The 17,920-nt window shown below is 41.8% G+C and overlaps 1 protein-coding gene across 3 annotated transcripts in view; it reads right to left on the minus strand.

The window, feature by feature from the left end:
• Positions 1-12,177, minus strand: part of LOC138978116 (kazrin-like) — a 66,113-nt gene extending 53,936 nt beyond the window's left edge. For all 3 annotated transcript variants that reach the window (XM_070350757.1, XM_070350756.1, XM_070350754.1), the window contains exon 1: positions 11,976-12,177. The gene's annotated coding sequence lies outside the window, so the exon portion shown is untranslated. The remainder of the gene's footprint in view (positions 1-11,975) is intronic.
• Positions 12,178-17,920: the final 5,743 nt, after the last annotated feature.

Below are 17,920 nucleotides of genomic sequence, written 5' to 3' on the forward strand. Positions count from 1 at the left end.
ATCGGATGTGATTGAAACTTTGTAGGATTATTCTTTACATCAAAGTATTTACATCTGTAGCCTTTTACGAACGTTATCAGAAAAACAAGGGAGATAACTAGCCTTTTCTGTTCGGCAACACACAACTTAACGTTGGGCTTTTCTCGGAAACTATAAAAGTGACCGGGCTCAAATTTTATGTGAACGTGACTCATTGTGTTGTGAATAGCAATTTCTTCCTGTCCATCTGATGCCTCATATAATATTCAGAACTGCGAAAGTGACTCGATCGAGCGTTTGCTCTTCTTGTTGTAGACCTGACTTTGTCTGTGTTGAGTGGAAAAAAATGCCAGCTAAAAACACAAATCAATACACCTTCTTTCCCATATTAACCATCAAAGCATCGACATATTAAACCATCCTTGCAGAATACTTGGAACGCTACAAGCTCTCATCCTTCATCTTAAATACTCATGATCACCGCGTCTCAGCATGGTCAATAGCAAGATCTAGATCAGCCTTTTTCAGGACGTGTACGGGTAACGTCATCAAAAGTGATCGGGAGGTCGTGGGTTCGAACCCCAGTCGGGTCATACCTAAGACTTTAAAATTGGCAATCTAGTGGCTACTCCGCCTGGCGTCTGGCATTATGGGGTTAGTGCTAAGACTGGTTGGTCCGGTGTCAGCAGAATAACGTGACTGGGTGAGACATGAAGCCTGTGCTGCGACTTCTGTCTTGTGTGTGGCGCACGTTATAATGTCAAAGCAGCACCGCCCTGAAATGGCCCTTCGTGGTCGGCTGGGCGTTAAGCAAAACAAAACAAAACAAACGTCATCAAATCTAGTCACGTCAAGCGTTTGCCAAGATCTGCAGTCTTGGTGGGAGCGAAACAATGTATGCATTTGGAACATTGGAGAAAAAGGTGAGTCACGGGTGACGCAATATCTACACGTACACGTACAGGTTTTTGGTACACGTTCGATCATCTAGAACACTGTAATGTGTATACAACTAGCACTCACTTGTAAAAACACACAGAACCCAATGTCATATGCTTTCAAATAGAGTCAAAAACACAACGTGTAAAACACCATGTTGACATACTGTTCATGGGGAACGGCCGGTCACCTGTTATAATTTTCCTTTCAAGCCCCCACCAACTGGAACTCACTACCTCTCCCCCTCCGTCAACAACAGTCTTTAGAAGCATTTAAATCTGGCCTCAAGACTTTTCTTTTCCCTAAATAATCCTCAGACTACAGTGCCCCGCTACACCCCCCCCCCCCCCCTCACTCATCTCGCCCACAAGCCTAAATCAGATCAGTTGTAAATAGCCATGTACATAATTATTGTTTAAAATTTTCTTTTCTTTTTCATGCTTACTTTTGAGTGCCGTGTCTCTGTTTGTGTTGTTGCCTTGTCATCTTCATGTCATTTACGCGTAAGTGTATATGAGTGTGCTTGAGTTGTTAATGCGAAAGATGGTGTATGAGTGCGCCTTGAGGTGAGATATGTGCGTGTTATAAATTCTCGTATTATTATTATAATGAAACCAGGACAGTCCTTCACGCCTACCATCCTACAGTGAAATGCAGTATTTCCTTCAATGCACAGAAGATCGTACAGTCAGATTCGTTATTTCTTCTGGTGTACACCTAATGCATCTCTTACACTGTGCCGAATAGCCCTTGCGAATAGAATGTTCCAATAATTCACAATGAGAGGGACATGGTCGCAAGACATTTGTAAATGTTCTTAACCATTCGCCACCATTCGTCTCTTGTTTCGAACATAGCAACATGTTCCTAATATTCGCAAAGAAGTCATATTCTTAACTTTTTTGCAACGTACTCGTAAGTATTCGCAAGACATTCGTAATCATCGCAATGTATTCGTAACGCTCGCAAGGCATTCGCAAACATTCGTTATGCCTGTCTTACACTGTGCCGAATATCCTTGCGAACATTCGTAATCATCGCAATGTATTCGTAACGCTCGCAAGGCATTCGCAAACATTCGTTATGCCTGTCTTACACTGTGCCGAATATCCTTGCGAATATGGATTCGTATGCATTTGCAATGATCGGTAGACATTCGCAAGCACTCGCAATGATCAAAGACTACGATATCATCAAACAAAATATTCGACACTGATGGCACCTGATTCGCGAAATCTTATGCATACATACACCCATTCTGATAAGCATCGCTCCACGGCTATTGCCAGTTGTCTCTCTGACCGGACGCTATAGCCCTACGCGAATCTATCAAAACAAGAATACAGAGTTATCTCCAATATGTTTTTCGCGAGCACTGATCTAAATTTGAGATCAGTGTTCGCGAGACGAAAATGATTGCAGATTGGCCGACTTCGACAGTGATCTCCGTTCTGTTCTTCACAGTTATGATAAAGACATCGCTCCAAGGTCAAAACAAGTCGAAATGTTGGGACTGCTGCCGGAAGGAGACCGTAATATACGGTTTCATCACTGTCAACTGGTTACAGAAAAAATCGTCTGCTCCAGTGAACGCCGAAACCAAACGGTTGATTATCACGTGACACTTCTGCCATATTTAGAGTTGTTTTCACAGTAAATACAGCCGCGAAAAATACCTCGCTTAAAACTGTCTTACATATCAATTCCTTTGTAATTTAAGAATTACACAACACCATGAAAAATCATTATCGACGATCGCGAATCTGCTTACATCCATAACACATTACGAAAAAATCTAAATATGTAAAAAAAAAAATCGATTTCCTCGCCAGACAAGGAAAACTAAGGCATCCTGTCAGGGAGAGAATGAGCAGAACTCATTTTGACCTGAGTTCAGGATGACATACACCAGCACAAACTGCAAACCACCACAATCCCGGAAACACATTTTACGAGAGGAAAGAAAGATTTCTTGCGATCATTAACTATGTCCAATGATCACGTAATGAGGATCACTAGGTATTTTTCATCTCGAAGTGATCTTGAGCAAACTATGTCGCCTATTGCTAAGTTCTAAATAATGTTCCCTTCGTTACCTTGCCCGAAAGACAGTGAGGAAATAAGGCAAAGCTGACTTCTGGTAGAAAAAGAGAACAGAATGAAGAGAGAGAATGAGAGAGGAAAAGAAAAGGGAAGACAGAAACAAAGGGCAAGAGAGAGAGAGAAAGAGAGAGAGCGAGAAAGTGAGATGAAGAGTGGGTGAGAGAGAGCGTAGGAGAGTGAGAGAGTCAGAGAGAGATAGAGTGCGTGAAAGTGTGTGTGTGTGTGTGAGTGTGTAAAAGTGTGTGTGTGTGTCTGTAAGTGTGTTTGCGTGCGTGCGTGTGTGCGTGTGTGCGTGTGTGTCTGTGTTCGTGGAATGGTAAAGGCAGTGAAGAAGAAAGGATGGCCCAACTGAGGAAAGGACAAGGACACTGCGAATGTGAAAAAGTCAACTTGAACTGTTTGGTCAAAGCTTGTTTGTCTACGTTAATTTTGCCCTTTTTCGGTAAACAACGGTGCAACCGCACGAAAGGCGTGCACAAGGCAAGGGCATACCTTTGCTCACTTCTGTCACGTTGCAACAACAGAAAACACCCAAAATGTTTGCAGTCTATGTGTAATCTGTTAACCTTTTTGTATGGCTCCTTGTTGTTGTTGTTTGTTGTTATTTGTTGTTATGTTTGTTATGTTTGTTTTGTTATGTTTGTTATGTTTGTTATGTTTGTTATGTTTGTTATGTTTGTTATGGTTTGTTGTGGTTTGTTGTTGTTCTTGTTCTTGTTGTTATTGTTGTTGTTGTTGTTGTTGTTGTTGTTGGTGGAGGTGGTGGTGGTGTTGGTGGTGGAGGTGTTGATGTTGTTCTCTTGAACCAAACGTCTATTCCTTCTATACAACTTAGCCCAGGCAAAAAGAAACCAAGACCCCTAAAACTTTAAATGTTTATGCTATAATTTACAGATTACATGCCGATGATATTTTTGCTGTCCTCGTTTTCGGTATCTGGATTCAAAATAACCGATCTGATTGTTTGTGTGCACAATACATCAGTCAATTTCTAAATGTTTCTTGCAGTTACATCCTTTTCTAAACTGAATAGCAATTCGTGGGAAATGGGAGACAATTTCAGTTTGACTGACAGAATTGCTTTTGACTAAATGTTTTAACATAGAGGGGGAATCGAGACGAGGGTCTTTCTTTATTTGGTGTTTAACGTCGTTTTCAACCACGAAGATTATATCGCGACGACGAGACGAGGGTCGTGGTGTATGTGTGTGTGTGTGTGTGTCTGTCTGTGCGTGTGTGTGTGTAGAGCGATTCAGACCAAACTACTGGACCGATCTTTATGAAATTTGACATGAGAGTTCCTGGGAATGATATCCCCAGACATATTTTTCATTTTTTCGATAAATACCTTTGATGACGTCATATCCGGCTTTTTGTAAAAGTTGAGGCGGCACTGTCACACCCTCATTTTTCAATCAAATTGATTGAAATTTTTGTAAAGCAATCTTCGATGAAGGCCGGACTTCGGTATTGCATTTCAGCTTCGTGGCTTAAAAATTAATTAATGACTTTGGTCATTAAAAATCTGAAAATTGTAATAACTTTTTTTTTGTTTTATATAAAACGATCCAAATTTACGTTCATCTTATTCTATATCATTTCCTGATTCCAAAAACATATACATATGTTATATTTGGATTAAAAACAAGCTCTGAAAATTAAAAATATTAAAATTATGATCAAAATTAAATTTCCGAAATCGATTTAAAAACAATTTCATCTTATTCCTTGTCGGTTCCTGCTTCCAAAAACATATAGATATGATATGTTTGGATTAAAAACACGCTCAGAAAGTTAAAACGAAGAGAGGTACAGAAAAGCGTGCTATGCAGCACAGCGAAACCACAACCGCGCTGAACAGGCTCGTCAGTTTCACTCCGTTTTGCACAAGCGGCGGACTACGGTCATTGTAAAAAAAATGCAGTGCGTTCAGTTTCATTCTGTGAGTTCCACAGCTTGACCAAATGTAGTAATTTCGCCTTACGCGTCTTGTTTTAAGCTTCAAATGCCTTTGTGCTCTGAATGTAAATAGTGTCAAACACGGCCATGTAAACTGAGAGAGGAAACAGCTCCCACGTACAGGGCTCCCCACGGACGCCCCTCCTAGTGCGTCCCGGGACCCCCACTTTTGAATTTTAGAGGGCCCATGGACTGCCGTATTTTAGAGGGTCCCAAGAGTCCAAAAGTCCAAAAGTCCCCATGTACTTATAAAACATTGTGGTCACGTATAGTGTACTGCGAAGTGTCGATTGCAGTCTGAAAATGGTATCTACGGTACGCACGATAAAGGAAATTTAGTGCGTCCTAGGACCCGCTCTTTTAAAATCTACTGCGTCCAGGGACCCCCTCCATATATTTCTAGTACGTGTTTTCGGCTTCTAGTGCGTATAGGACGCAGGGACGCGCGCTATGGGGAGCTCTGCGCATAGCCAAAAAAGGTTGAAGGGACAATATCATAAAAACTGAGAACCCATGGCCATGAACTAGTGCTCAGAATGTAATGCACTTAGCACTCTGTTTGAGAGCGACGCTATCTATTCATTTTGTCCAGCTAAAGCCGAAACAGCTGTCAGTGTAATTATTCGTTTTCCAATAGCTGTGTCCATGGCTTTCTCCCCACTTAGTAACTGAAAGCTTCTTTATCGAGTTGCTACGTCCGTCAGTTAAAACCCCAAACCACATTTTATATGTATGTGGTAACCGAGGATTAGGCCAAGGGCTCGTCATTATGTCGGGGACCTTTTAACATTAAAATGATCATTATTATCCTTAGCATTCGATGTCATTAAACCCACACTTTCGGGCACTGCAAGTGTTTGCTCCGTAAACTTTAAACAAAAATGTGCTCGACTTTTGGGGGAGCTTATTTGTGTGGGGCACATTTATTTAGCAGTTTGTGGGGCAAAAACTGTTGGGATTAATGACATCGAATGTCAAGGATGATCAACCGGTGTGGTTGTGACTCACATGACTCTGTCAACTTCTGATATGCTAGTCAAAGACTAAAAGAGATGACCCACTGATTAAGTGAATAAGCCATTTTAAGCTTATCCTGATATAATCCATGGCTAAAATCAGATATCGTCGTGAATGACAGTGCACTTCCCTCGGCAGATGAATCATCGCTAAGTTGTAGAGAAATTTGATACACCATTATCCGGGATCAGATATGAGCACACGTACATTGTACAGTGCGTTTCATTTTTCAAACCATGTGAAATCTAGATTGCATCTTGACGCTTAGCCTCGGATCTTATGACAAAACACATCTTAAAGCACAGGTAACAGATTGGGCCGCGAAGAAAAGATATACGCCTCAAGCCGCCTGAAAACCTATATTACGACATCACATATACGTGTCTTCTGCTCGCCACACGGCCGGTCGCTAGAGTAGCAAGCAATATAATTATTCTCCCCCGTCTCCAAAACACATCAAACCAAAAGAAGCATTTCGACTCGTATAGATATATATACATAACCTGCATGAGAATGCCTATATAGCCACAGCAGATGTCTTAAAGAGCCCACACGGTCGCAACAGTAGCAAGCAATATATGTGACCCTCCACCACGAAATGAGTCGCATGTCACCTTTGCATGATTTTCATATTTTTACATTTTTTTAAAGAGTTCTTTATCCTCTATGCAGTGGTGAAAACCGTTTTAGAAAAGAGCGAAAACTGTTTGAGTTATAAGCCTGTGACTAAGGTGACCCTCACACTGTTACCAGACACTCCCCGGACTTATATTTAAGCCTGGCGCAGAACCGCGCGAGGTGTTATGCGACTCATTTCGAGGTGGAGGGTAATATATTTCCCCAGTCTCCAAAACACTTCAAAGCACAGGTAACACATTCAGCAGAGGACAAAAATATATTCCTGAAGCCACATGAAGCCTAGCGACATATCACCATATCGTGTTGTTTTGAAGCCCCCACAATGGCAACCAATATACATGTTACCCATCTTCAAAACACATGAAACCATAGGCAGCACATTTGAGCTGTAGATATATAACCTGGACGCGTAAATGAAACATCGCGTGAAAAAGGGGGCACTTTTGGCATTTTTTGACAAAATGAGTTTGTCATGTCTTTACCTATAACCAAGGCTGATTAGTTGCACGCAAGAAACAGATTCATTCCATCTTTCTTACTTTAGATAGATCAAGCTTCTGAATGCACAGGGATACATCCAAGTTTCTGTGAATTCAACTCAGAATGTACGAAATGTACACAAACTGTGCACGGGGTCACAGGGTTTTCAGCAAAACTCAGTAGATTTTCACCTTCCTACGATTTCAGCATACTCGAACGGCTGCAGGGCGACTTAAGTCCCTTTTTCACAAACGCTGTCACACATGATATCAGTTATTGCGACGTCCAACCGCGGGGAATGGCTGAATCTCAATAATGGCATCATCGACCCGGCGAACAACCTTTGTGTAACACATGCTTGGCTGTGCCGGTTTTTTACAGCCGAAAAAGTCAACTCAATATGTCGCCAAGATCTGCTGACGTGGGAGGGTTTAACACCCACAATGATGTTGTTAGTGACCATAAAATGCATCACCGCAAAAAAATGAGCCACTTAACAATTGTTAACGAGCATGTTTCTAGGCACCCCTTGAGAGGAGTTGCAGATAGACATTTTAGAATTACCTCCCCAAGTAGACTTTTAACTTTGTCAGATGACTACAGGAATTTCTGTTTAGCCTTGAACTCTCTCTCTCTCTCTCTCTCTCTCTCTCTCTCTCTCTCTCTCTCTCTCTCTCTCTCTCTCTCTCTCTCTCTCTCTCTCTCTCTCTCTCTCTCTCTCTCTCTCTCTCTCTCTCTCTCTCTCTCTCTCTCTCTCTTTCTCTTCTCTCTTTCTCTCTCTCTCTCTCTCTCTCTCTCTCTCTCTCTCTCTCTCTCTCTCTCTCTCTCTCTCTCTCTCTGGATAGCTTTGCATATACTCATATTTACTTCAGTATTTTGAGTAAGGAACGCATAAGTCTTTCTTCTTTTTTTGGGTTGGTGAAACAACTCAAACATCTAATAAACTATGCATTTGCTCAAACTCCCCTAAGTTACAACTACCAAAACAGAAAGAAGATCAATATCCCGAATCCCTTAATGGAGGACCATTCTTGGTCGGAAAGAGTCGTTTTCCCCGTTCAATCACACGTTACACGGTGGAGATCGAGCTATTTCGGGATACCGCCGACAGACGGAAGAACTGTTCTGACAGGAATCCCCCTAAGTGATCATCTCTCGTCCATCAAACTGATCACCTCCATGTTGCAAATAGTCCAGTGGGTATCCGTACATAGCCAGCGGCGGACATACAGCTGCCCACACCACAACTTAACGCTGCCATAATGGGCAGAATACACCTGTGCAGAGTCAGCGGCACAGACGACGCACTGCATATTATTGATGCTGCGATAGGGATTATGACGAGTACTTGGCCTGTTTTCTTTTCACGCAACGTGTAACGGGCTGGGATAATCTGCAGTGCGTCGTCTGTGCCGCTGACTCTGCGCAGGTATATTGTGCCCCTAAGGAAACATTGCCGCCCTGATTATGCCGTACTTTTATCAGTGCATAGAATGATTGTATCAACAGTTCATCCACTGATTATCACATTCTTATATCAGTGCATAGAATAATTGTAATTGTATCAAAAGTTCTTCCACTAATTATCACATACTTATAATTATCAGTGCCTTGAAACATTGTATCAAAAGTTCCTCCACTGATTATCACATACTTATATCAGTGCCTTGAATCATTGTATCAAAAGTTTATCCACTAATTATCAAATACTTATAATTATCAGTGCCTTGAATCATTGTATCAAAAGTTCCTCCACTGATTATCACATACTTAATATATGTATAGGTTACAACACGAGTGGTTTTTTATATGGCTTGTATTTCAGTCAAGACCCAGCGGATGAATATCATCGGGAGACACGAGCCTCTGGCGAGTGGCTCTCGATTGATATTCCCGCTGGGTCTTGACTGAAATACAAGCCATATAAAAAAACCACGAGTGTTGTAATCTGTATATCCCATTCTACCATCAAACACAAAGTGTAGACTACTAGCGGCACTGTTGCGATCTGTGCAGGGTAAAACTGTTGCCAGCGAGACTTAGCCCTTTTGCAACCTTAAACTAAGTGACCGTCGCTGAAAAAATAAAACGAATGAGTGCATCGATAAGTACGCGGTAACACTACTTTCAGACCATTTAAAAGCTTTAAGTAAAGGTTCATAAGTTGCAAGAAAGTAATGAAGTCGAATAGAAATTAATTTAGTTGAAGCGCACAATTCTTTTGTTTTGCGTTTCAGGTCGGCAGAACGGGCGAAACGGGTTTGGGACCCATTTGGCTTACTCGATTCAGAATCGATTCCACGTTGTTTTTCTCGAACGTGTGTAATTAGGCTTATTGACAGAGAAGCAAATTTTAGGGAACAAATATGTAGGTTTAGATTTAACCATTTGCTCCCTATTTGAAATGTATCTACGTGATAAACTGTTTTGCGAGTGTGTTTGCATGGATGAACTTAAACTGGTATGGTGTGAGGAAAACGCGACCGACACGTCTGTCACCGCCGATTGATTGCATTTTGAAGGAATATGACTGGATTACGGAAAAATATGTGGACTTACTGCAGAGCCAGGCAAAAGAGTAGACTTGCTCGCAAAACACGTGAAACAGCCGATGTTTGATAGCTGAAGGCGCACACCAAAACACACTACCGACAGATTCTCAAAAGTCGTCTGCTAACGATGCAAGGGGAGGGTATTCGTGTTTTTGTTTTGGTTCGCTAGCATCTGGTTGTCTTGTAAGTTGAATGTTCGTTTTTTTCGACCTGCATTGCTTTCATAATGAAAGAAACTTTTGCTTATTGCATCTCATACATCAGATCAGTTCTGAGGTTCATTTTTGCGTGCAACTGATATGGTTTTCTGAGCCGTGCAATACGATTTTAGAACTTCATACAAATGTGTCACATTGTTCGGCGCGAGGTCAAAGGTCGGGAGGAAAGTAGTCCTTTGCCCAAATCGGAATCTGCACTATCATATATTTTTTGGAGTCCATGATGTATTTATTGAGCTATCAAAATACAACATATATACCCATACTGAAGTAACAGAGACAAAGAAGGGAGGTCATGGGATATTAGGGTCTTATACGATTGTATCAAAAGTTCACCCACAAGGTTTTCATATTTTTTCTCAGCAGATTGACAAGTGAACACTTGCACAATCTTCGCTGTAAGTAAATACCATCAAACTTAAAAACTTAAATTTCTTATTGTAATGCTTTGTTGACTCGAGCTCGTTCTTTTCATTTTTTTCCCATAAAGCCTGTACAGTCAACTCGTTGCAAGACAATCTCACAATCCATTTTTTACATATATGTTTCTCTCTCGACTTTGTTGAGGCTTTAGACAGATGGATAACTATATATATGGATCTTACTGATTACTAACTGTTCCTATCACATTAGTATCGATTACACTCATATCTATCCAACAAACACGTGTCAATTACGCGTGTTCACCATCTGGAGTTTTACTGCGGCAACTGTGCAATTGTTCATTCGCCAACGTGCTCGATTACCTCAACTGTATGAGCTGAGCGTAATGAAGACTTGAACCTGAATGAACTCTTTTTCCCCCTGCGGTTGACCTGTTCGTCTACACTTTGTTACTTTCGAAGACAAAAAACGAGCAACAATTAAATTATGTTGACTTGACTGCCATGTTACTCCTACATTCCTTAAAACAACCGATTTCAGTCCAATCCAGCGACGTAATACAACATTCTCGTGATGGCTAAACAGTTTAACAAGTAACTCTACGCCCTCGTATCAAAGTGCTTAACGAAAAACATTTCTGCAGCAACTGATTGTGTCTCGGGTAAGGCATACCAGCTCATCAAGACCTTATCTGTCACCAGACAAGTTAACATATTTCACACACATCAACCACCTTTCGAATGGGGTAGACACATCTTCATAGCTCTTCTATATCACCAGAGTTACTCCCCTTATATTAATTATCTTTCACGTGACTTGAAATAATCCTTTCTCGCAAGTACATCTTCCACAAACTTGAGATTATATAATGTTAAACACTCTGCTTTCGAAACAAATTTACTAAGTTGTATGTCTCTTCTGCGTCTGTTATCTTTCATGACGTTTGGATTTGTGAGTGTGTGTGTGTGTGTGTGTGTGTGTGTGTGTGTGTGTGTGTGTGAGTGTGTGTGTGTGTGTGTGTGTGTGTGTGTGTGTGTGTGTGTGTGTGTGTGTGTGTGCGCAGTTTAGTTTCACTTCTATCAGCTCGCATGGAAACAATGTTCCAGAAGTTTAGAAGCGTCAATCTGCAACACTTGAATAGATGAAAACGCGCACCTTTGCTTGCATAGAACACGAAGGGCAAATCAAATTCTGACTGAACCGAGCACGAATTCACGATATCCTCGTGACATAGGTACATTAAGCAAGATCCTATTTCCAACAAATGCGCTACTTCTCAGCAGTATGAAACTGCATTATCGACATGAACATCCAACGCCAAATTCCATCGCACCTCTTTTGTGTAAATCATCCAAGATAGCTATAATATGCCATTCCACACAACTGGGCCATGTCACGTTTCCAATCAGAAGACACTGAAGATCTCTCTCCTCAATAACGACGTCGGAAAATGACAATCTACCTCACATTCAGCAAGTGCACACCTTTTGGACAAATCGCATCTGGTATGTATCACATTAGCTTCGAACGATTCCAGGTAACTGTCTCATCTTTCCCATCACAAACATACTAGTAAGCTTAAGCTCTTTCCTCAAAAACACCGTATAAAATTAAACAGTTCCCTCACATTTTGCAATGTGCACAGCTTGTTGACAAAACGCAGCAAGTTCCTATCACATTACTGCCTAATTATCAACCGTCTCACCTTTCGAATAAGAACACATTTGTAATCTGTCTCACCAGCACTTCCGTTGACACAACAAAATTGAAAGATTACTTTACACAGTCACATGCAAGCACCACTTTTGACAAGGAAAATCCTTCCAAAAGAGACATCGAAACACATCTCCGAGTCGAACAGGCTGACTTCTCACCTGTGCGACATACGCACACACACACACTGGGAGAAGAGTGAGGGGTTGAGAGCACAGCTGCTTTGCCTGTGGGGCTGAGCTAGCCCACCTCACCACGAGGACAGCGTGGTTTATCTTGACTTTTACACACTTTTAAGCTCATGGATTTCAACTCGAGACGGGAGTCTAAACTCTTGAAGAGGACAGCGTGGTTTATCTGGACTCTTACACACTTTTAAGCTCATGGATTTCAACTCGAGACGGGAGTCTAAACTCTTGAAGAAAGTTAGAGGTACGAACGCACTAACTTGGTGACCCGCTGGACAGCGTGGTTTATCTTGACTCTTACACATTACCAAGTTCGTAGATTTCAACTGAAGACGGGAGTCTAAACCTTTGATGGTTACTGAAGTTAGAGGTATTAAGGCATGGACTTGAATAGCTACGAGATTGCGTGGTTTATCTTGACCTCTTACACATTTAAACTTCATGGATTTCAGTTCGAGACGGGAGTGTAAACCCTTGATGTTGACGAAAGTTAGAGGTACGAGCGCACTAAGTTGATAAGCCACAGGACAGCGTGGTCGATCTCTTACACAGTCAAAGTTAATGGATTTCAGCTCGAGGCGGGTGTCTAAACCCTTCAAAGCGACTGACGTTAGCAGTTCGAGAGGGTGAACTTGATCAGCTTCCAGAACAGACGAGGTAGCGAAGACATTCAAACATTGAGTACTGAGACAAAAACAAAATAGGCCAGAACATGGAGCAACGCCGCTGCGGGTGAGAGCTTGACGGAAAATAGCTTACATGTATGCTTGTACGTACCGTTACCCTCGGAAATAAATACAGATTTATATGATCTAATCTTATCTTATTGTGCAGCACATTAGTTTACTCAAACTCAGCTGTCGCTAGTAGCGCGTGACGACTGAGTTGCCTTCATGCTGAATGAAGCCAGTTCCATTGGGTATCTTGTGCAGCTGCGACCAGGGGAAGGTCTAGGGGAAGGTGGCATGCATGTTTATACTCTGCAGCAAATTGCGTTAAGCTTATAGATTTAGACACCTCAAGATCAGAAACTGTGCATGACGTATGTTCGGATTTCAGGTGGAAGAGATGGCTTTAAACATTTTCTGAAATTGGATGCAGCAGAGGTTCAACCTCATGTGCTCATTTGCAGCTTGTTCCCTCAACCACCCGGCAGTATTTTAATCGGGGTGGCTTGCATTGCTAAAAGCAGCGAGCCCGCCTGGGGTCGGGTAGGGTCACGGTACCCCGTTATGACTGAGTGGCCGGGTGGTTTGTGTGAAGCAGTGGTTGAAAAGAGAGTTTTGAAAAGACGGCGCCCCTTGAAAGAAGGGAGAAAGACACATGTTGTGGTGAAGAATCACGCCACTGGCTTTTGACACACAACTCGACTGACGAGACAGACTAACACGCTTGTGTTTTGTTGTGGTTGTTATAGGGGTGTGTAAAAGTTTCACTCGATGTGTTTGTTTGTTTGTTTGTTTGTTTGTTTGTTTGTTTGTGTGTTTGTGTGTTTGTGTGTTTGTGTTCGCATACAGATCTCAAGAATGAACGGACCGATCGTCACCAAACTTGGTGAACAGGTTCTATACATTCCTGAGACGGTCCTTACAAAAATTGGGACCAGTCAAACACACGGTTAGGGAGTTATTGCTGGATTAAGATTCTACAAGGATTTATACAGAAACATATTCATGGTCAAAGGGAAATAACCTTCTCAGTTGGTGGCAGTGAGAATGGGTGCAGTGAGAATGGTTATTTCCCTTTGACCAACGGGGGTGTTTTTCCTATCTGAGGAATTTCTTGTTTTTTTGGCTGACACAGAAGTCTTAATGCTTGATTCTTGGTTTTTAACGTCCATTCATCCTAGATCTTACTGCTGTGACAAAGAGCAAAGAAATCGTTTTCGATCAAAGATTGTATTATCAGGGTTTGTTGTCTCGGCTTGTTTGTTTGTATGTGTGTTTGTTTGGCTGTTTGTTTTCTGATTACATTTTTTCTGCTCACTCTGTAGTGCTTTCTACCATAGTGTGTCTTGCCGTTTAGAATTTGTAAAGCCCATCAACTGATGGCTAATTGAAACAATAAAAACTTTTGTTTATTTGTAAATATAGCACGTTGTATCTCAAAACAAAGAATTCAAAAACGTATTGAATACCCCAGGCTGAAAATTGAACTCAGATTCTGCATGTACATAATTTATTAAACTTACTTTAAACACCTCATCTCTTATTTTTACTAGAAAATTCCTATTTGACCTAAAACTAATGAATTTTAGTGTATCATCATTTCATGTCCCTAAAAAGAACATTTTCCTGTGAGGACGTTAATGACCCCCTAGTTCCGGTTTGAATCAGTCATTAGATTATTTCAATCAGCGACTACATACAACCTAATAGTAAGCTGACAGACAGTCAAATATTATCATTTAATTAACCACGAGAATCTGTGCTTGCTCCTTCACAAAAATGAACTTGAATTCAAGCCGCAGAACCAATTAACCACAACTAAATGATTGTACACTGGGAAAGCTTCGGGCCTTCATGACAAAACAACCTATAAAACCGAACGACACCAGCTCACAAACGGTTCACATTTCCATGCACAGAGCATAAACAGATCTCTCTACAGCCGACACTGAGGAATGTCCGACCAGTGGCCGGAGAGTGTTGGGCAAGGGTTGGTCAACGTTGCACAAAAGCCAGGACAAACACCACACGCGGCACAAACTCCACAGAAATTGAACCCAAACCGGTCACTTGCCGACCAAACAGACCACAGATCCGAGTGCGACAGCAGGACTTTATCACGTCATCAATTGTGTGTCTGTATTCGCTGTACACCCAGGAAACAAGTCCTCGCTAAAACACGATCACTTTTGTCTTCTTTTTTCACGTGCACTGGACTGGAAATTCTCACTAAACGCACTAACGAGGTTTTTGTTGTTTTTGCTTTACAAACAGACTATAGAAGTTCTCGTTAACGACAGTTATTTTTTAATCGGTTTTGTTGTGGACGAGACCAGAAAACATCGCAAGACTTTGCCTTGTTTAAACCTCAGTAAGTTTTCCCGGGTTTTTGTTGTAAGCAGACACCAGAAATCTTTGTTAAACACCATTAACTGCTTTCGACAACTGCTGTATAAACGAGACTAAGAATCCTCGTTCAGTACAATTAATATTCCGTAGTTTTGTTACACACCGAGACCAGAAATCTTCGTTGTCAAAAGTGTTTCGTTTTGGCCATATTCCGAGGCCAGAAATCCCCTTAAGGCCACAAAAAAAAAGTCTGTTTACGGTATCCCGACCGACCCTATTTTTTCGCGTGACCCTAGACTTTTTTTGGGCATTTGGGGGAAAAAAATAAAAAAAAGTTTCTTTTTGGCAAAATAACTTAAAAATATGTTTTTTTGAGAAAAAAAAATCCCGACCTACCGACCCTATTTTTTGGGGCCTATGTTACCGTAAAGAGAATTTTTTTTTTGCCTAAAAAAAGCAACAATTGTGTTTCGGCTTTCCTGTGCATCGAATCAAGAAATCCCTATTAAACGCCATCAATCATGTGTCGGTTTTTATTGCACTGCAGAGAATAGAAACCCTCGTTAAGCTGATTTTAATCCGAGATACGAGAGAGGGGTTTATAAGAGTGAGTGATAACATTATGGTCTTTTTAGAAGTCTGCTGAATAGGACACACGGTTTATACATGAATGTATCGAAGGAAGTATTATTATCTAGACCGAGAAAGAGAATAACATAGAACTGCACCCTTTTGATGCACCTCCCAAAAAGTAATTCTGCACGGTGTATCACACACGAAATAAGTTATTCTGCGCAGTTTATTACATAAGGAATAAGTAATTCTGTGCGGTGTACCCCAGCGAGTACTCTTTCAAGGAATAAGTAATTAAACTTATGTTTAAACCAAGAAATTCTGCGCGCTGTATCATAATAAGAAATTCTGCACGGTATATCACACTGACGTTGCTTTCAAGGAGTTAGTCAATCTGCACGGCGTTTCACATATGGAATAAGAAGTTCAGATCTGCACGGTATATCAAACTTACTACTCTTTCACTGACGGAACGAACCCTGGGTTTCTCGCACATCACATCACATCACATTGCATTGAAAGAGGAGAATCGTGTTCCAAAACACATTTCAAGAGCGACAACGTCCTCATTCCCTGCAAAAATCACACACAGAAGAGACAGCAAGGTCCAGCGAGTGCAACAATAGCTGAATGCAGAATGTCCATATCGTTTTAAAGCCAGTAAATATCCTTGGCTCGAGCAAAATGCACGCGAGAACAGAAGCGGGACTCAGGGGTTTCAGGGGGCTATTTGTGACTTCTGCCTTGCGGTGAGAGGGTGGGGGAAAAGGTTGTGCAAGGGGCCGCGTTGGGGGGAGGGGGGGGGGGGGCGATGTGCAGGAAAAGGGTTGGCCCCCACCGCAGGGGGTCACAGTGTCAACAGGACCCCAAGGCTCGCTCTGTCTCGTTGCGACGTGCTACCGTGGTCATTTTTTTCTCTCTCTTTGTCTGTCTGTCTGTCTGTCTCTCTCTCTCTGTCTGTCTCTCTCTCTCTCTCTCTCTCTCCCCCTCCCTTCCCCCTCTCTCTGTCTCTCTATATATATCTCTCTCTATCTATCTATCTATCTATCTATCTATCTCTCTCTCTCTCTCTCTCTCTCTCTCTCTCTCTCTCTCTCTCTCTCTATAACAGCTGAGTTTGCAGTAGCCAGGTGCTACGGCACAAATCATACCATATTGCTGCGCGAAATGAAGAAAACGATTATTTCATAGCCAAAACAAGATAGCAAACATAATACAGGGCCATGTGCCGGTCGGAGACGATTCCTACACCGCAGAAGAATACTCATCATAGGAAGCCAATACTGAATAGATTACAGAGCGACACACACATTTCCACTCAAGAATCCCATCAACAAGGTGAAGTAGGATACAAGCACGTGAGGCACGTATTAGGTAACTAAGGATATCATTCTCACAGCAACACTCAAGCTTGTTGGCTTTCTTCCAAATTCACATCTTGTTGTTGTTGTTGTTGTTGTTGTTGTTGTTGTTGTTGTTGTTGTTGTTGTTGTGGTTGTGGTTATGACCTTACAGGAGAAAACAACGAATAGCCAGCCGTTTAGACATACTTCAGCATACAAAGTTTTGACCCAGCTACACTATTCCACTGTTCATTTTCACCGAGTACTCCTCAAGCTAAGAGACTTCCCAATAATTGTGGTGTAGGCTAGACTCGATAATCCTTAACACACTTGATTTCAAAACTCGCAGAGAATTCAACTGTACCAACTGTTTTCACATTCGTACGTGTGATATGGCCAAGGAGAACAAGCTAAGTTGAATGAGGAAAGAGACCTCCCAATGACTGTGGTTTAGGCTAGACTCGATCATCCAAACACACTTGAGTTCTGCTTCTTCTTTCTTCTTCTGCGTTCATGTGCTGAAGCTCCCACGTACACGTGCACGAGTGTGTTGTTACGTGTTTGACCGTTTTTACCCCGTCATTTAGACAGCCATACGTCACTTTCGGGGGATGAATGCTTGTTTTTTTTTCGTGTTTCTATAACCCACCGAACTCTGACATGGATTACAGGATCGTTTCCATGCGCACTTGGTCTTGCGTTTGCGTGTAGGGGATAAGGCACTAGGAGGTCTGCACACACGTTGACCTGGGAGATCGGACAAATCTCGATGCCTTAACCAACCAGGCGCGGCCGGGATTCGAACCCACGACCTTC

Source organism: Littorina saxatilis, linkage group LG10, assembly GCF_037325665.1.
Source record: "Littorina saxatilis isolate snail1 linkage group LG10, US_GU_Lsax_2.0, whole genome shotgun sequence".
Classification (NCBI taxonomy): domain Eukaryota; kingdom Metazoa; phylum Mollusca; class Gastropoda; order Littorinimorpha; family Littorinidae; genus Littorina; species Littorina saxatilis.